At 43.3% G+C, this 21380-nt stretch overlaps 1 protein-coding gene across 11 annotated transcripts in view; it reads right to left on the bottom strand.

Annotated features, from left to right (window-relative positions):
* Positions 1 to 21380, bottom strand: part of anks1b (ankyrin repeat and sterile alpha motif domain containing 1B) — a 965528-nt gene that overhangs the window by 509574 nt on the left and 434574 nt on the right. The window lies entirely within an intron of this gene.

The raw sequence follows: 21380 nt of genomic DNA, 5'->3' as shown, positions 1-21380 counted from the left end.
GCAGACGGAAGTGCACCCAAATCCTGTTCTGGGCCATTTGCATGGCCTGGGTACACTCGTAGCACAGCCACTGGCAGGGCCTTGCATAGAGATCAGAGGGGCAGAAATATGAACCCATCTGCACTCACTTCTAGCTGCTGGCATTGGGGCCTCTGCCTGCTGCTCTCAGAAGGCTCTGGGAATTATCAGGCTGCTGTGGGACCCGACCCCCATTCCCCCACCCCCACTTCCCCACACCCCCCCACCACACCGCACCCACACACCCCCACCCCACCTCCCCCCACCCCCCCTCCCCCCACACACCCCCACCCCCCTTAACCCCACCCCCCACCCCACAACCCCCCACACCTCCCACACCACAACCCCACACACCCCAACCCCCACCCCACCCCACACACCCCCCCACCACACCTCCACGCACCCCCCCCACCACCACACCTCCACGCACCCCCCCCACCACCACACCTCCACACCCCCCCCCACACACCGCCCCCACCACACCTCCACACACCGCCCCCACCACCACACCTCCACACACCCCCCCCACCACCACACCTCCACACACCCCCCCCCACACCTCCCCACACCCCCCCACCACACCTCCCCACACCTCCCCCCCCCCACACCTCCCCCCACCCCCACACACATCCCACACCCCACACACACATCCCACACCCACCCCCACCCCACCCCCCCAACCCTGCAGTCTCTGCAGGAGTCCCAGTGCAAGCCCCAACACTTGCTTTCTTAGAGCACTCCTCTGCTGGGGTGCCCAATGGTTGGACAAGAAGCAAAGTGAGGCAGGCGGGGGGGGGGGGGGAGGGAGTTCCCCCTCCCACTATGCCTACTCCAGGCACATACCCAATATTAGCCAACAGGTTGCAGGGTGAAACCAAGAAAATCCAGCCATTGTGTAGTGAAGGAGGAGGCCTGATGCAATGGGTCCTACCCTCTTTACGCTTTGCTGCACTTGAGAATGGAACATTCCCCAGGCACTGAAATGAGGAAAATCTCCCCTTATGTCTAACCTATTTTTAATTTAAAGTGTTTCACAGATCCTAGTAGTGGCGGGTTTCAGAAATAATATTCTGTGGTACCATTTAATTTACAATATTCTCTGAATAGCTGTGAAAGCAAGTAAACAATTCTTCCTGTAATATACATAAACCTTATGACTAGTCAGATTCAAAATAAAATACAATATTATTCAGGTCTGAATCAATTACTTTCGTAGAGCCATTGTCCAAAATGCAATTTCAACAAGCAACTGAATATAACAAAGAGCATTGGCTTTAAAACGTGTAGCAGCTTTCAGCAGACATAACTCTGAAGGAGAATTTTATTAAAAGCATGGGAGTTCACCTCAGTGTCCTGGCCAAATATTTATCCCTCAACCAACATCACAAAAACAGTTTATCTGGTCACTATCACATTGCTGTTTGTAGGACCACGCTATCCTACTTTACAACAGTGACGACACTTCAAAAGTAGTACATTGGCTGTAAAGCGCTTTGGGACAACCTGAGGTCATCAAAGGTGTTTTATAAATACAAGTCTTTTTTTTTAAATATATAGATAATATATATAATATATAAAAATGAGTATCTTGTGCTTTCAGTGTCATGATTCACTGTCCTGCAAAATGAATGTCACCCGTTAAACAATTAACAAAGGATCTGTTGTAAAATTGAGTCAGGTCAACTTCAGTGTTCTAGAGGGGCACTAATCGCAAGCAGGATTTCCTGTGTTCTTTCTTGAATAATGGAGAGGAACTGCACCCTTTAAAACTACTGCTGGATGTGGGATCTAAGATACAATGCCCGAAGTACTTAGTAAACAGGTCCTTATGTATTTGACAGCTAACATGGCTGCATCTCTCAGTTTAATAAATACAATGTAAACAGATGACGCCAATTTACTGCCCTGGACACAAGCACTAGACTCCAAGTTTACATGTCTATTGGCCAATGTTTAATGCCAAAGCATTTTTTGAATCTAGTTACTTTCTTAGGTCTTGCCATGAAATTATTACCTGGTTATTAAATTCAGACCAAGAAATATATATAACAATTACTTAACAAAAGCATTAATGATTATTAATTTGTTGCATGCGACACAAAGTTGAACTAAAACTAGAAATAACTGAGACAAAGTAAATAAAATTACATTTATTACAGTTGACAGCTCATACAGAGCTACCACACAGCATATACAATATGCAAAAAGTAAAAACTCCTGAGAGGCAATATCTAGTACAAAGTACATAAATAATAGAGAATCAGAACAAGGCCATCACATATATATATATATATATATATATATAATAGTCCATAATCGACTGCCATCCATGAAATAAAGAATTTCTAAGTCCCAACGTACAGCAAATGCTTGGCCTTCCCTCTGAAATGTCATTGTCAATTTATATTTATATTTATATTTATATAACAAGTAAGCCTGTGCAAAAATGAGCAAAATTTTAAATTAACTGCAGTTTAATATATGTAGTTTGTGTGGAGGTTATGAAGGGTAAATTGTCTAACCTTTCAAGCAGGCCCAATAAATGACTAATTCAAAACTGTATCACTATTGCTCAGCCACATTGCAACTGCTACCAGCATTTGAGAATAAGCTCATGCAAGTGGCGTGAGAATATTTTCAATACAATACACAAGATAGTAGCCTGCAGTGTGGCTAAAAGATGCAAAACACAGAATTGAGATACTATAAACCTCAACTACAGACCACAAGCAGTTTACCAACATCAACTCAGCCCTTCGATGTGTTACTGCCTTAGAACACACTCCAGGATCTGTTTATCTTCATAATGGTGAAGGATCTATTACATTTGTTACAGCAAGGGTATCATGACATATGTGCCCAATATTGTAAGGGTTTGCTTGCCAACAAAATATATAAATGGACTCCAAATCCCCCACTCCACTTCACAGTGCCACATTTTTTTTTAAGCTACCAATCAAGGATTTTTTCACTTTTTCCTATAATTGCTGTTTTAATGCAAGTGCAAACAAATTGTTTACAAATGGTTATTGTTAGCTTTGGGTCTGCCTCAGATATTCTCTGAGGTACAATTCCATAAGTGGCCCAGGAGTGTTCTTGAGCTGCCTATAATGTAATTATATATGAAATGAACTGAATAGTGTGTCTTTTACACGAGACCTCACATGTGCTTCCCCAATCTGTGTTTAAACACCCATAGCCTTCTGACTTAGAGGTGAGAGTGCAACAAACTGAGGCAAATTGCCATTTTAAGACCCTCATCATCAGTCATGTAACTGCCTTGTTTTTTTTTTACATCACAGCATGTATTCTGTACTGAACCGTGACACAATAAACATGGGGGTTAAATTGGATAACCCCGAAAACAGGTGCGAGGTTAGCAATGCGCGATTATCGCAATGTGCAATTAACCCACGCCCGTTAATTGTAATGTAAGCAGGATGCCAACTTCATGCTGCTGCTCATTTCCCTGATTGCTGCATGCAGCCAGCACTCCTTGCATTGTTCATTGGCTGTACACATCAGCAGGGGGCCTGCACTACTTAAAGCTAGCCTGCACCTCTTAAAGGGGAGGTACTTTGTGGCTGCTGGTGACGCTAAGATCATTCTGAATATTATGCTGTAGAAGTTTCAACAATGACTGACCATGGGACAGAACATGCACCAAGGTTTTCCGACGCAGTATTGGAGGTCTTGCTGGAAGAGGTGGAAAAAAGGAGAGACGGCCAGTATCGTCGGGGGGGGGGCAGGCGGAAGCCCTCCAGAAGATAGCAGCGGAGGTCAATGCCAGGAGTGTAGCCCCAAGGACTTGGATGCAGTGTAGGAAGAAATGTAATGATCATACATGAGTTGTCAAGGTCAGTGAGTGCATCTTCAAATGTCATATCCTACAAACTACACCACTAGCCTCATCCACTACTCAATTCACTACGTTCCTATCACTTACCTATCAACAATGTCTATCAATCAGGACTCACAGCTAATCTTCATATGCTTTACTTCATGCTCCCACACTTGTCACACCTACATCTCACAACTTGCACATACTAGCAGCAATTCAACGATGACCGCCACATCACACAAACATATTGCACATATTTCCCTCTTTCTTGCAGGAGAAAGTGTCACGGAACAGGAGGCAGCAGGAATTAAAGGGAGATGGGAGAGACGCGCCTGGATGTTTTAACCCCCATGGAGAAGACAGTGCTTATGGGATAAGCCGTTCCTGAGGCCCTGGCTACTGGCGAGCCTAAAGTCATTGAAGATGAGGGTATCCGCATTCTAATCCTCCTTCTTTCATCTCACTTCTCCCTCATGTCTCAATCTCGTCTGACTTACACGCTGTAGATGATCTAAGCATGCACTTCTTAATTTCTCCTCTCCCTTTACCACAACCCAACACTTGTCCCTTTCTCATTTCAGATTTTTAAGAACTGGAACCTGCCCAGGCAGTGGAGGAAGAGCAAGAAGAAAATGAAGATGAAGGGACACGGTCACTCAATTTCACAGTTGCAGCCACCAGTTCAGATACTGACACCGCACGTAATTTACAGGATAGGATAGAGGCAGGATCTGCACGTGGTGAGACACTGGGCACAAGTGCGCTGGAGTCAAAGCTGGGAGAAAGGATAGTGCAGGTGCCAGCTCACCGGATGCACACAGAAATGCCCTCCTCTCTTTCCTAGCAGCTTGTCCTGCTCTCAGTGGTCTCTGCTCATTCTCCCTGTCATGCTCAAAGCCAAGAGGAAGCCCTACTAGGCCACCCATCTCAGAAAGCAACTGGTTTGTGCACAAATCTTCAAGTCAGCAAAAAAGTACTTTAGCACCATCCAGAACACTTCCTGTAGAACATTGGAAGTATTGAAAAGAACTCAAAACATGTAGCTGAATGTTGTAGCAACAGCCAAAAGAAATAATCCAGCAAGTAGTTGATGATCACTTTAAATAGCGCTGGTGGGGGAACCGCATGCCGTTTGACGTCGTGTTGAGCTGTGCGAGGTTAAGAGAGGGCATAGGCTGGAGCATGGAGCTCCGAAATGGCAGTGTGGAGTCAAATCTGGTCATGATCTGCTTGCTCTGTATGTTGCCAGCAGTTAAACTGTGTACAAATCTGGCATCCGGTGCACTTCCTGTTGGAAGTTTGCGTGTGCATCGCGGATGGCATTTTCGTAGCTACAGAGCCCAATTTTGACCCACATATGTATTTGTAGAAGTTACATTACTTTACTCCCCTGCTATGTGCCGTAATCCACTGCACCAGTATATTTCCACATGGGCTCTCCAAAAGAGGTTGTCAATTGCTACAAAATTGGACCGTTTTGTGGTGCGAGTGATTGTCCACCGGGAACTGGATTGAGACGGCCCAAACTCTTCCATATAAGAAGGGTAAATTCCAACCAAGACTTTCATCCTAACCATTTGAGTTTTAGTGAACCGAACCTCATAAGTGAAAGAATTGTATGCTCAACTACAGAACATTAATCAATGTCAAAATTTAATTAACTGAATAATATGCAGCAGAATATCATAGATTGGATATCTATAAATGTTATTGCACTGCAGCAACAATTACCGCAATGACAATATTGTGGTTGGAATTATAATGTATTGCAGTGTTGCAGCATTGTGTTCAGAATCAAAACAAAAAGAAATGCACAATAATGGACTGTTGCAACTTGTCTCGCCTCAGATGTTGCACAGCACTCAAACACTGAGCTCTGGCTCTACACAAATCATTAATAACCACAAAAATAAATAAACTCTGATCTAACACTAAGACTGCTCACCCTTCCCTCTATGCACACACCTGACCTAACAGTGCTGTTACAGTAAATAGCATATTGCTCAGATTGATGACATATCGATTTAAAATAAGTAAACCAAAATTCCCTTTTCAAAATAAGAAACACGGGTGTATTTTTCTCCAGTGTGGTATCCAGGCGGTTGGCCAGGTCGAAACCGAGCACAACAGGGGCAGCCCGCAAGCACTGGGCTGCCGTAATACCAAGCAGGCCAGAGGAAAGTAGGTCCTGGAGGGGCCCCATCAATGGGAGATGGGGAGCCAAAGTGGCAGCGGCTCAGGCTAGGTTTGTGCGGGTGAGGAGTATTCCTGCTCCTCATTTTTAGGCCACTACCAGCCTGTTTCCACCAGGCAGAAGGGGTGAAAATTCAGCCCACAATATTCACAAATTAGTTACAGAAACAGGCTGAACAGGAACAAATACGAAACCATGTTTATCAGACACTTGAGGTGGGGCTTACATAACTCAAGAGAGAGAACCTCCATCACGCAGTCATGCCCACCAAGCACTCTCTGGAGTGCATCTAGAGTGCATTTATTACTTAGCAAAACTAATTTGAGTCTATGACCAGCAACAAGAGACTTTAATGTAATTTGTAAAGTGCAATCCACAAGGACAGCATCAGTATTAGTAGGTGTACTACAAAGGATAATCAGGCAATAAAAAGGCACACACTTTTAAGTGCAACTCTGATACTTCACAAATTTGCACTTTTTCACTTACATAGTGTTTGAAACATGAATTCCAGCAACTCAATGCAGATCAATGGACTGAAATGAAAAACATCCCTGACCAGATGAAGAGATTGTCTCTTATGTATTTAAGATTAAGCTGCAACAGTTTCATACAATATTCATACCGAATATCGTTAACTGAGTTAAGAAGATCATTCTATAAAAAGATCGGATTAGATTTTCCCAGGCAGGGACTTTACCAGGGAATTTGGGCAGAGTGGGTCAGAAGTGTGACCTTAGCGCCTGATCTTAGAAACATAGAAAATAGGTGCAGGAGTAGGCCATTCGGGCCTTCGAGCCTGCAGCACCATTAAATAGGATCATGGCTGAGCATTCCCTCAGTATCCCTTTCCTGCTTTCTCTCCATACCCCTTGATCCCCTTAGCCATAAGGGCCATATCTAACTCCCTCTTGAATATATCCAATGAACTGGCATCAACAACTCTCTGCGGCAGGGAATTCCACAGGTTAACAACTCTCTGAGTGAAGAAGTTTCTCCTCATCTCAGTCCTAAATGGCCTACCCCTTATCCTCAGACTGTATCCCCTGCTTCTGGACTTCCCCAACATCGGGAACATTCTACCCGTATCTTCCTTTGGTGACAAGCAGGTGGAGGAACAGTGAGAACAAGTGTGGGTAGGAGCAATGATGTTTGACTGCGAGGTTTCCCTATTGATTCCAGATGAGATAGAACAGCTGTATGGTGGGGTATTTTCCCTCTGTGGTAGAGAAGCAGATTCTTTTGCTCAGGAGAAGGTCAGGCAAATTACTTAAGCAGCTGTTGAGGAAATCTGTGGGAAGAGCATGTTGACATTCATTTGCATGCAATTTACACTGTTGTGGCCTCACAGTCACCAGAAAAGTCAGAGGAAATTCGGGGGCTGTTCTATTTAGTCGTAAAACAGTGACAAAGAATTAGCATCTGTTTTTCATGTGCATAGTACCAATATTTCAGGTGTTATTTGGGCATTAAAGCCAGGAACATCTGCCTTATAAATTTCATTATCCCTAGTCAAACTATACATTCTGGTTTAAAACTTCCACTTCTGGAGTTTTTTGTTTAAATAGTAACATTACCCAATGGTGTTAGTACATGCAGCAAAGTTATGAATGTTGAATACTGCTGAAAAAACCTTCCATCTGATTAATTTTCTTGTTTAAGGATTATTCTCAGCAATAAGGCAATGTATTTGGAAACGTGTTAAAATAGAAGAGTGCGGTGAGGTTTTTAATACTGCTGCAAGCTTTCATGTGCAAAGTAAACACACTCTGCACAAATACAAAAGCAAAATACTGCGGATGCTGGAATCTGAAATAAGAACAGAAAATGCTGGAAATCTCAGTGGGTCAGGCAGCATCTGTGGAGAGAGACTCTGCATATAGTTTCATTTTCATTTTTATTGGGGCAGATTTTGCGATGGGTTGTCACATCGCCTTCGAAATTGACCGCAAATTCAGGATTTCCGCATGCACAGATGATCCGCACTGGCAGGGAAATACAAATTGCTGGTGCAGAGTTGGGCGAATTGCCCAGCAACTACATCCGAAAATTGTACGGTTAGTAAAAGTAGGCGCAGAAGCCTATTTCACTGTGAAAGGAACCCATTTGTATTGAACATTGAGAACAAGCAGCGGATATAGTTGTAAGTAATACAACTTTTACCTTAAAACATTCATAATCTGCAAATTGTTCAGTAAGTTTAAATAAAATTGAAATGATACTGTTACCAGAAAACCACCCGCAGAAACAAACTTCTTGTACCGAACACATACCAATTAAAGGGGGTTTTTTGCAACAGAGAGGATAGGCTCTAAGTCAGTGGTGAGCAAAATATGGCCCGCAGACCATATCCGGCTCGCCAAGTCATTCTATCCGGCCCGCTGGATGGAACAGAAATAGAACACGGCCAGAGCTCGAGCTGCACATTCGTCTATCCACTTTCACTTCTCATGGGTCAGAGACAGACCCGAACTGCAGCCAAGGAAAAATTCATTCAAATTAATAATTCGCAAAAGCGATTCTCCCTGGCCCGATCTTAAAAGGATCCATTCCGTGATTCTGGGCCCCAATGGTGGACAACCGTACCCAGAATGCACTATGTACTCAAATATGCCCTATCCATTTTAGAGTGGCGTCATGGCTGCTTATCTCCACAACTCTTTAACCGTAGAGAGTGACCGGTGCTGCATATTTCCTCTCCCGATATCCAGAGTACGGTGGCAGGGGAGTTCTCATCTGGCACCAATTGGGAAGGCATTGGTAATCTTTGCAGAGGGGATAAGGATAACTGAGGTGGGGAATTGATGGTGACACAGGCTCGAAAAAGGGTACAGTTCTATTTCACAGCACTAATTTACAGAGACCAAAAGATACTATAACATCTTCAACTTTTGTCTTTGGTTCATTTCTAAGCATCATACAATATATGTTGTGTATTTAAGATAGCATCTGATGACTATCTGATTTATGTATATGCAATGTTTATGCGTATGGAATGTTCCTTCAAATTTATTTTTGAGCGCGGTCCCTTTAAATTTGCTGCGCGTCCGGCCACTATGCAGCTGCGCCTGCGCAATATCTCTTGCAGCGGTAGGAGCTGGGGAGCGCCTGCACGGGACCGTGCAATTGTTGCACAACCGTGCAGCCGCGCGCTTAGGGAGGAACATTAGTGGGTGGCCCTCAACAGCTCACCAAAACTTATTAAGTGGCCCTCCAGCCCAAATAATTGCCTACTCTGCTCTAAGTTGTCTCTCCGCCGATTTCACAGTACATCTGAAAGGATTGTTAACCGTTCTGGTATCATTCCACAATAAATTACTTCTGCCAAGTGGCAACTTTAGAAACATTAATATAAAATATGACAATTAATATTTAAAATGATCAATGTTTTTTGCACTCCAATTGTATGATCAAGAACTGGGCATTCAGCACAGATCATTTATGCTTCCTCCAAATGTATGAAATAAAACTATTTTGAGATTTAATTATTATATATATATCGGTTGAACCTCTCCTGTCTGGCACCCTTGGGACCTGACCGTGCCGGACCAGAGAATTTTCCGGACCAGGGGAGGTCCTGCCGGTATTAGCATTGTCAACCGTACCCGAGTCCAACTGACAAGTGGTTAACTTTGTAAAACTGTGGAGAGACCATGTTGAATATCTGGTTTGTAGAACAATATACCATTAACAATTTGTTATCTGTTGTTTTTTTTTTTAAATGTTGTGTTCATCAAGTTGAGTAATTTTTTTTAAAAAAGAGTATGGAGAGTAAGAAAGACGACGGGGAAAGGCCGATTGCTGTCTTTACACAGATCCCTGTACGCGATAAAGCACTTGGGTGCCCACGAAAGCTGATTCCTCCAAACGGTGCAGACATCAACCCAAGCAAAACAGGTTGAAAGCTGCCACAGATCTGCGGCACAAACGCTAGTGAGCGGGCGGGTGGCCCTCGGGCCTAGTGACATTGTTGCTGCCCCCTCCCAGCAACACCCGCCCCCAGCTGCCGCTCACATTTTTGATGGACTTGGAGGCCGGATGGAAACCCTTTTTACACATGAAATTGATGAATGATTTCCCCAGGTCCACGGGAACCGCTTCACAGCCGTCACACCTGAAAATGGGATCAGGATCCGGAGGAGTCGTGGGTTCCCATAGGGAGGAACCGAGGGGGTGGACGGCACTATAGAGCGGGCAGGAGCAGTGCCGAGTCAGAGAGGAGATGAGGGCTCGACCGGGTGTCAGGTGAGAGAATCTTAGTGTTTATTTCTACCGGATACTGCTGGAAACCAGCAGCTTCCCCGGATCCCGACCACAATTTCAGGCGTGACGGCTGTGAAGCGGTTCCTGTGGACCTGGAAAATCATTCGTCAATTTCATGTGTAAAAAGGATTTCCATCATTCCATTTCCAAGTCCAACATCAAAAAAGTGTACGGCAGCTGGGGGCAGGTGTTGTTGGGAAGGGGCAACATCGATGTCACTGGGCCCCGAGAGCTGCCTGCCCGCTCACCGGCGTTTGTGTCCCAGATCTGTGGCAGCTTTCAGCCTGTTTTGCTTTGGTTGATGTCTGCGCTGTTTGGAGGCTTTCGTGGGCACCCAAGTGCTTTATCGCGTACAGGGATCTGTGTAAAGACAGCAATCGGCCTTTCCCCGTCGCCTTTCTTACTCTCCATACTCTTAAAAATTATTCAACTTGATGAACACAGGACACAGCGCAGATCACGACCCCCCGCCGGGAATGATACCGGACCAGGGAGGTTGCCGGACCGGAGAGTCCCAGACTAGAGAGGTTCAACCTGTAATACATTTAAAGCTGCCGCACAGCTGGTGTGCTATGTGCAGGGTGTATAGCAAATCAAAAGGATCATTGCCAATGTCTTTCAGTGCTGTTGAATCGTAATCCATTGTATTTACTGTTCCATTTTAATATATTTTCTCACTCATGGACCTTTGACAGGATATTGAATGAATAAAAACACCTACCCGATTTACATAAAATACACTGAACACATCCTCAATTTAAAAAGCCGGGATGTTGAATTGCAGCACAGGTAATTCTTTGGGCTAGCAAAACACTCTACAATGCTCCTTTGTGTAAATAAGAAAATCAACATGTTTCTTAATATGAATTATAAATAACGTAATACTTAATACACTTCCCAAGTGGTAGAAACTGTTTTAACCTCAACAGAAGGTTGAACAGCTAAACGATTTATTTCACATCAGTAAACCTTATTACCTCCTGAGGGCCAAAGAACGAGAATCTTTCCGTTGATCTCAAATTATCTTTTTTAACTCTCAAGTGGAAAACAGATGCCAAATGAGTTATTCTGTTACATAAATTTAACAAAATGCTGATATATAAAATAAGTCCAAGTTCCAATTTAATTAAAAGTTTTAAAAATGTAATTTCAATGCAAGAGACTGAAAGAAGTTTCTGTGGGCGTGGCTTAGTTCTGACAGATTTTGTGAGCGTGCCTTCCCTTGTGCTTAAGGCTGTACGCTGCGCTCCTGAGCTCTGTGATGTAATATGCTGCGCTCAACTCCTCAGCGCCGATCAGCCAGTTACATGTGGAGCTTCGCACAAGGTATGTTGATATTCTTGGAGGTCAGCGGCATACTCCACAGTTACGCCACCAACCGCAATTTTGGGGCCAAAATGTGCTTTGCTTTTTTTGAAAGGTGAATATGTTGATTTTGTATTTACCAGGATTATGATTGTCAGTGTTAATAAATAGAACATTTATATCTCACTATGACACCCAGCTGTGCAGGTTAAATATTGCACTGTTTCTTCTCTATCTTTTCAGCAATGTATCTTAACCCGAACTTTAGAAGAAATGACCTTATTTCAATGTCCAACTACCCTTGTGGCCCCTCTCTCTCGGAGATTGCCAAATTAGGTGGTTTTGTGCTGTAGATTCTCATCCACTAACAGCTGACATCGCTTAAGCTAATTTCTCTAAGGATACTTCCAACCAGCAGAGCCAGGAGATTTTCATCCCATCATTCTGGGCTGTGTTCAAATATGGGTCCCAGAGGTATTTGTAAACTTTGATCCTAGAAGTAGAAAACAGTGGGAATACAGTGATAATAAATCATGTCACCCAAGAGTATTCAATACTGTCCCACTACACAATGGGCACTGACAGTGGGGAAAAAATTGATCCTGATTTGTATGGGATCAAATTTCAAATTTTAAAAAGGGAAACTAGATCACTTAAAAGTTCTCACTGTGATTTTAGAGTTTACCCCTATTTTAGTAAGTGTCAAAAAATGGGCAATTTTATCCTGTTTGCCTTTAACCGAAATCTCCGTGGCAGAAGTTAAGCATTCTAATCCGCATCCCATCCACTTTCCACGTTAAGCTGGGCCTACACAATGGTGCCCAATGTCTTGCAACAGCACAACCATTCTGGGAGCAAAGTCACCGAGAATCAATATAAATTCAAAACATTTCCACTTTTCACATCAGATTATTAATGGTCTCTATCAGAAGGGCACACACACAGGTTGCTGTAATAAATTTTTGCAGGCATCAATGATGTAGAAACAATTAAACTGGATATAAACAAAATATTGTTATTATAAGGGCACTGAAGTTAAACCTGTAAAGAAGCTCAGGAATAGCATGATTTATAAAAGCAATCAATTACTGGCTAGTTCATGTCCACTTGAACCATGGGCTTTGTTTAAATTATGAGAACAGTAACTGGGACACTCCTATATATAACTTATTATTAATCATCAACAGTTAACAAAAAATGTGGTCCTATTTCTACCACTAACAATACAATAAACAAACCAGTGTCTGGTCAGAATGGAATGCACTGTAATATATAATAGCCCCAGAGCACTTGTCACCAAATCATACCTTCATAATGAAAGATCAGTATCAGCTTTTGCTGACAGTTTTAAAATGTGGCTTCTTTCAGGTTTTATTTCCAGTAGAAAAAAAAGAAGAAAATCAGTGGAAAAACTTGACCCCAAAAAAGGGTCAGGAAAAAAAAACGGTATTTTTTAAAATTTTGAACATGACTAAAAAAAAACCTCAAGAAAACAAGCAAGGGACTTAAAAAATTATAACATTATGTTTATTTTTGTGACTCCAGCCATTTAGCTGTCACTATGATAATGGGATTATGCACAGGGGTACAGTTGCAATCTTGCTGAAAGTAAACAATGCCTTGGTATGTGACCTGAATCAGTCTTTGTTCAATGATCTCAGTCATTAGGGGACTATCAGTGTGGTAACTGTCAGCTCACTGCTGTCCTTGCTCTCTACCAGACTGAAAGACTGACATTTGCTCCAGTATAAAATCTCTCAGCAGGACCTAAAGATCCAGCTTCCCTTAAAAAAAAATCCAAATTGCACAGCCTTTCGTGTAGAAAATCAATCAGAGATGCGTAAACACTGCATCCATGACAATGGCGCAGCATGTTCAGCACGCAATATGCTTGCTAATATCCAAGATGCAATGCCATTGCATCTCTGAACCTGATTTTTGGTAAGAAAACAATGGGAAATTTCAAGGAGATTTCCTCCAATTTGGGAGGACATTCGTTGTTACTGATTCGCCACCTGAAAAAAAGGGAAATCAGCAGCGGAAATCTGATTTTAATGATAATTAGTATCGATCCAAAACAACTACCTGGGCTTGTCAGATATTGAAAATAAGTAAGTCACTGTTGTGGTCACCGCTTTGGCATCCAGCCATAATTTTATCATCCAGTTTAGGCACAGCTTCTAATTTAAGAATACAGCCTCCTTCTGTGCCGTATCTTTCGATTGTTGAATACATTTACAAGATGTAGGAGGTAACCACCTCCTTAGAAATTTTCCAAATAGTTTATAATTCATTAATTATTGAAGAACACTTCCTCGGTTTCAGGTATTATATGCAACTCCTTGTCTGCTTGCATAATATATTAATCTAATTGTATCCAGATTTCAGGAACATTTCTATTTTTAGAACTTTGAGGTGTAAATACCAGTAACGCATGCTCAGGTTGCTAAGTATATGGAACAAGGCATCTACTTTTAATATATGTAAATTTGCTGATGAGCAATGTGGGCAGGTAACGGGTAGAAAGAGGATTGGTTATCTCCAAAGATACCTGAACCAATTTATGTAGCTAGGCTGAGATATGGTAGTTAAATTAATGGGTATAAATATAGGATAATGCATTGAGGAAAAAAATTATGGTAAACAAGTGTGCAATATAAAAAGGTCCCATTTTTAAGATTCGCTGGTAGTATACAAGTGGGTTCTCTAAAGAACCACCACGAGGAACATTTCAGTGAGAGGTTACCCACCCAAATTAACTTTAAACAGAACAAAACCAAATAGATCTGGTGAAGAGATCTACGCTGGTATAAGCTGCAAGGGTTTGAGAATGATTACTGGTTATGCCCTGAAAGCATCTCATCAGTTATTAATAAGGCAATCAAGTACTGGACAGCATTAGAAAAGCAAGTCAGATGCAGTTATACTGACACTATACAGATCAATAGTGAGTCAGTTCTGGAGTATGATGTGTAGTTTAGGTCTCTAAAGCGAGAAAGACAAGGGCATCATACACATGAGAACACACCATCACCTCCAAGTCACACACCATCCTGACTTGGACATATATCGATGTTCCTTCATCGTTGCTGGGTCACAATTCTGGAACTCCCAACCAAACAGAACTGTGGGAGTTCCTTCACCACACAGATGGCAGCGGTTCAAGGTGGCGGCACACCACAACCTTCTCAAGGGCAACTAGAGATGGGCAATAAATGCTGGCCTTGGCAAGAATCACTTTTTTTAAAAAAAGGATTATAGATACATTAGAAGTTGTTTAAAGGATAGTGACATGGATGATTCCAGGGCTTGGGGGCAAAATTATGAAGAACATTCAAGCAACTAAATTTATTTTCAGTGAAGAAATGACTGAGGGGAGACATGAGATAGATCTTGGAAAGCAAAAGTTGAAGCAAGCAGATTATTGAGCATAAGACTGGAGGACATAAGGACAACATTTACAAACTGCAAACAAGGTTAGAGGTTAGAAAAACATTTTACCCTACAGGCCCGTGGAGATATGAACCAGAAAGCTTCATTAATATCTGTTGAGATAGGGGCTTTGAGGTTTCTAAAGATATTAAAAGTACTGTTAGTCAGCCATGGCTCACTGCGTAGCACTCTCGCTCTAAGTCAGAAGGCTGTGGGTTCAAGTTCCACTCTAGAGACTTGAGCACAAAATCTAGGCTGAGCGAGTGTTGCATTTTTGGAGGTGTCATCTTTTGAATGAGATGTTAAACTGAGGCCCCATCTGCCCTCCCAGGTGGATGTAAAAGGTCCCATGGTATTACTAGAAGAAGAACAGGGGAATTATCCCCAGTATCCTAGATAATATTTATCCCTCAATCAAATTCACTAAAAAAATAGATTACCTGATCATTTTCACATTGCTGTTTGTGGGAGCTTGTTATGTGTAAATTAACTGCAGCATTTCCTACATTAAAACAGTGACGACACTTAAAAAGTACTTCATTGGCTGTAAAGCTCTTTGGGATGTCCGGTAGTTGTGAAAGGCGCTATATAAATGTAAGTCTTTTCTGTTATTTGATTTGTTTGTTTGGGAGTGAGGCAGAAGATGGGACATGGGGATTAAAATTCAACCATGGCGGAGGCAGAAAATAAGTGATGGTGCATCAGCCACCCGTTATACATCCCGCTTGATTGTCCTTTCCATTGAAATCCGAAAGCACCCATTTTGCACCCAGCCAAGGTTGAATTTAACCCTCATGTTATTCCTTAAAGTAAGGGATGAACATTGGTGAGAATGGGGATAGATGGGTGGGGAAAGTCCATGATGGGTAAGCAGACTCCAGATGGACCAATTTATCACTACAGATTTATAATCTTTTGCTGTGGATTTGATGTTACAAATCCAAAATATTCCATACTGTGCTCAGGCATTCTGAGACTGCACTCGAAAAGTGTTTTTTCAATTTGTAGATCAAATTCTGCCAAGTTTTGATATGAACCAAAGAAACATTAGCTATAACCTTGCTTTTACAATCACAGGTTCAGTTTAGAGCAGTCGCGTGGGAGGATATTTGTATAAAACTTCTGAGAAAAACACATTTTTACTGACTTTCTCCTGCTTTTTCCCATGGCATGTGGAGAGTAAAATGAATGAGAAAAAATGTTCTATTACCAAATACTAACATTCTTCATTTTGATGAACACCAAAGAAAATCTACCCCCTCCTTCCCCGAAAATGTGCTGCTGAGTGAATTGGTCCAATAGAATGCTTCATAATGGATTGGTCAGGCTTGTGTTACAAGTTCCCCGTGCCATAGAAGGAAAACAAATCAAGCACTTGGGTCAACCTTCGCTAATCTCATGAATTTACAATTGGCTGGTTACAAAATGATGCTGGGAAAGTCTTGGGAACAGATTAACCATCCTCATGATGATGAAAGGATGCACAGAACTGGGAACTAAAAAATGGGGGGAAAATAACTGAAAAAATGCAGCAAAACCCAAACAGGAAATAATTAATCTTCCCATTTACAGAAAGTAAACAGAATGGAGATGACCTGAAAACTGAAGTCTTTAAGTAAATCATCTGTAAACCACAATGACTAAGAGCTCAACGTGATATTCCAACTGTAAAGAAGGATAGCTGCCAGGAATCCCTGCATCACAAAATGGGAGTGAGCAGATTATAATGTTCTCATACTTCGTGCCAAGAATCAGACATAGGTCATTTCAACAGTAAGCACATTTTTCACAAATGCACAATCTAACTTTTGCCTTTTAAAATAAATTATAATTCTTGATCAAAAGATGGCAATTGATGCAAGATTCTCTTTTAAAAATAGATGTGGTAGACCTCAATTACTCAGCAGCCAAATAATTACATTTGAAACAATTCGTCATCTTTCTCTTAGACCCAGTTGCAAAAAGCTTCAACTCCTCTTTCAGGCTCCAGAGCGGCCTAACCAGTGGTTCTTAAAGGGATCACAGAGGAAGTCTTCAAGTAAATGCAATTGATTGCTACTCCTGCTTCCATATTAAAACCCCACCCGCTGATAGCCCGCAATTGATCTCTCTCCCTCCAAGTGCCGCACCCACCTCCCAATTCCAAAATTGGTCAGACCTCAATCAGTAACCTACGTTCTAGTGCCCAATTGGCATCCCAGCTCACTGAAATTACGATGAGGAGGCCTGAAAGCCAATTTAGGATGGACCTTGGGCTTTTCCGTGGTGGCTGCGTGCCACATAGATCGTGCCCGATTTCGAGCACTAACGAGCGTAGGCTCCAGTGAGTCAGAGGTTGGGTGATGACAGTGAGATGAAGGAGGAGGAGGAAAGGGGTTGCAGAGAGTCCCATGATCAGTGGTGAGTCCCAAAAAAAAAATCGGTAGGATGGAGTGTGAATGGGAAGGAGAGTTAGGACGGTGATCAAGGAGAGAATGAGGAGAGAAATTACATGGAGGCAAGATATATTTTAAGATATATGTTGTGTTATTTTCTTCCCACCTTTTGGTTCCCATTTCATCACCATGAGGATGGTCAATCTGTTTGCAAGACTATCTCTGCATCATTTTGTAACCAGCCAATTGTAAGTTCACGAGAATAGCAACAGTTGACTCAAGTGCTTGGATTGATTTCTTTCTATGATTTGTGCACGGGGAACTTATAACATGAAGAATCACATTGTACTGGAACAATCCACTGGGCAGCGCTTCGTGGGGGGAGGGGATAGATTTCAATTGTGTACTTCAAACTGAAGAATGCTATTACTTGCTAACCATTTGCTTCTTGTAGCTATTTGCCCAGTAACAGGAGTAAATGAGCTTACTGGCTGCTGATGTCAGTGGGAGCTTCTTGACAGTCAAACATCCACTACCTCCTTGCCCTGGGACATGAGATAGCCCTGCATAGCTTGTTCCCCATCTGATGATGTAGTAGCTACCTGGTCATAGCCAGGTAATTGTCAGTTTGGCTCAGTGATAACACTTTCACCTCCTGGGTTCAAGTGCTACAGATCTTGCGCACATAATCTAGGCCGATGTTTCAGTGCTGTAATGTTACTGGTGCTGTCTTTTGGATGATGCATTAAACCAAAGCCCATCTGCTTATCAAGGGGACATTAAAAATCCTGTGACGCTATTTGAAGAGAAGCAAGGACGTCCTCCCAGTAAGTACCCTGTTTGTGGGACTTTGCTTTGTGCAAACTGGCTGCAGCATTTGCCTACATAAACAGTGTCCCCTTTGAAAGTATTTCATTGGCTGTGAAGCATTTTGAGGTGCCCTGGGGTCATCAAGGAGCTATACAAATGCAAGTTTATTTTTCTTCCATTGCTTTCTACCACACATTATTTCACGGAGGGGGGGGGGGGGGGAGGGGGCGGAAGGGGAGAGAATTAAATATGGCTCCACTCCGAGAAGCAGCAGTTCCAATCCTATTCAGCCGTACTCCTGCTGGGCATTCTCTCTAAATCCCAGCAATATCCTTGGGAACAGACTTACGGGCAACAATGAGCAGTGAAGTGCTGTATTATGGCTCTCCACATCTAATCTCCCAGTATGTCAAAACGCAGCAAAACAACCACTTGGAGTCAGGAAACAAAAGCAGCAGTCTGAATGTTCGTTTGAGGTATTCTGACTGGGCTTTAGACCCCGGTCACTGGGAGTCCACTGCAGAAAGCCCTGGAGTTGCTTTCTGTTCCAAGGTGGCCCGCAGTTCTGTAAGATGGTCAAGTACAAGTGCATAGATGGTCCTCCACAGTTATCATCAAACATCACAGGTGGTTTTGACAACCCTATAATGACTGCAGAAAGCATTGGTTCTGAGTGAGCAGAATTCTTTTTAAAGGTTGGTCCAGTTAGGTCCAAATCTGACAGCTCTGCAGCTGAGGAAGGATGAAGGCTGGCACTCTGGTCAGCAGTTTTCTACTCCCCCGCTGCCAGCACCATCTTCCCACACGTGCGGCATTCAGTGCAGCTGCCTCACAGCTGATTATCGAAGCCCCCCCGAGTGGATATACCTGTGCTGGTGCTGGCGACAGGTGAATGATGCAAGGCATGATCTCCTTGGGACCCATTGGGAGTTATGGCTGTTTTTTGTAGGACATTAACAGAAAGAGAAGAGGAACATGTTAGAATGCTGGCTGCATGACACCCCTACAAATACTGCTAACATGGCAGTACACTGTATCATTTTGTATAATGCTTGAGTCTATGACATAGTGTAGTGAGTGAGCAAAGGCTCAAAACAGAACATGATAAGATTGTACTAGCTCAGAGCTTGGGAGAAGCCCCTGGCTTCAGCCTCCCTCACTCCATTTGGATGCCAATTATTTAAATAGCATTCGCTTTGAATGCACTCGGAAGCTTAAACCCTCCCATATTGTCTTCCCCCTTCTGTTATACGCTGTCTTGATGGGAAAGCAGCAATGTCAAATGGTGACACCCAAATGGCCATCCTGCAGCCCATCATGGCTGTAAGGACAGGTGTTGAACCTCACCTTCGATGTCTGTTCTTGCTGATAATAGGCTCCTGGGGTATGGAAAGTGGTCCACGTTGTCCAGGGCCGCGCCGTGGATCTTGATGACTGGGGGGCAGTGCTGTGTGGCGGGGTCAGGGTGGTGGAGGACCTTTGTCTTATGGATGTTTAGTGTAAGGCCCATGCTTTCGTACGCCTCGGTGAAGACGTTGACGATGACGTGGAGTCCAGCCTCTGAGGTTCAACAGCGACTCCAGTGCGCCAGCGCAGCCTTTGGTCGCCTGAGGAAGAGAGTGTTCGAAGATCAGGCGCTCAAATCTGGCAACAAGCTTATGGTCGACAGGGCCGTAGTGATACCCGCCCTCCTGTATGGCTCAGAGACGAGGACCATATACAGTAGCCACCTCAAATCGCTGGAGAAATACTACAACGATGTCTCCGCAAGATCCTGCAAATCCCCTGGAAGGACTGACGCACCAACGTCACTGTTCTCGATCAGGCCAACATCCCCAGCATCAAAGCACTGACCACATTCAACCAGCTCTGTTGGGCAGGCCACATTATTCGCATGCCCAACACAAGACTCCCAAACCAAGTACTCTACTCGGAACTCCTACATGGCAAGCAAGTCCCAGGTGGGCAGAGGAAATGTTTCAAGGACACCCTTAAAGCCTCTTGATAAAGTTCCCATCGACACCTGGGAGTCCCTGGCCAAAGACCACCCTAAGTAGAGGAAGAGCATCCGGGATGGCACTGCGCACCTCGAGTCTCGTCGCCGAGAGCATCAGAAAACAAGCACAGACAGCGGAAAGAGCATGTGGCAAACCAGACTCCCCACCCACCCTTTCCTCCAATGATTCTCTGTCCCACTTGTGACAGAGACTGTAATTCCCATATTGGACTGTTCAGTCACCTGAGAATTCATTGTGAGAGTGGAAGCAAGTCTTCCTCGATTTTGAGGGACTGCCTATGATGAAGGACAGGTACAGCAGCTAGAATTTGCTGGAAGGGTTTTTTTTTTTTTTAAATGAAGCACTTTTTGGATGTCTATGGTGAGAGTTTCAACTGTGTCCCCACCGTTACAGAACAGGCATGCAAGCTAAGCATTCAAAGGAGTGTAAGGCAGTCTGAGAGGAAACACTGTGGCATGAATATTTTGCACATCTAATGTTGGGTCGTCTCACATCAGCTGATTTGGTTAAGTCTCTAAACATCCTGCAGATTTGCAGTCAGGTCCTGTGGGTGGTGGATACATAGTGCATCACCCCGTCGCATGCACCCTTGTCTGCTTTCCTATGGGGAGGGTGCCCTTTGAGTGCCAAATAGGGCAAAACACTCCTGCTGCAATTCTTCTGGCAGCACATCTTCGGCAGCACCTGCAAATCTTGGGGAGGTCATACATGCCAGATGCAATAGATTATTTCAAATGATGGGAAAATGTTTACATTTAATCCAAGTGGAAATCGTTTCAACAGAACACTAACAGATGAGGAAATTCCAGAGAAAAAGATGTGAATCCTTTGACTAGGATTCTCAGATGAAAAACTGAAGTCCTGCAGCTAACAGTGCCGTCTAAAGATGGTAATTACAGATTTACTGTTGGTGCCACAAAGATGTCTAAACTTTTGGCTGTCCTACTGATGACCCCACATTACTATGGAGATGGACTTTAGAAGACGGAACTATTAGGGAAGGAAAACATATTTGCAGAAGCTGTGGTAAGAGTTTGACTGGCCTGTCTGCCTCCTATAATTGCAGGTAAAATGGGAAAAAAGTTTTTTTTTCCCCCTCAGAACATTGAACATATCACAAATAC

Source organism: Pristiophorus japonicus, chromosome 13 (assembly GCF_044704955.1).
Source record: "Pristiophorus japonicus isolate sPriJap1 chromosome 13, sPriJap1.hap1, whole genome shotgun sequence".
Lineage (NCBI taxonomy): Eukaryota > Metazoa > Chordata > Chondrichthyes > Pristiophoridae > Pristiophorus > Pristiophorus japonicus.
Note: the sequence above shows the minus strand (reverse complement) of the source record. Positions and strands in the feature narration are given on the sequence as shown.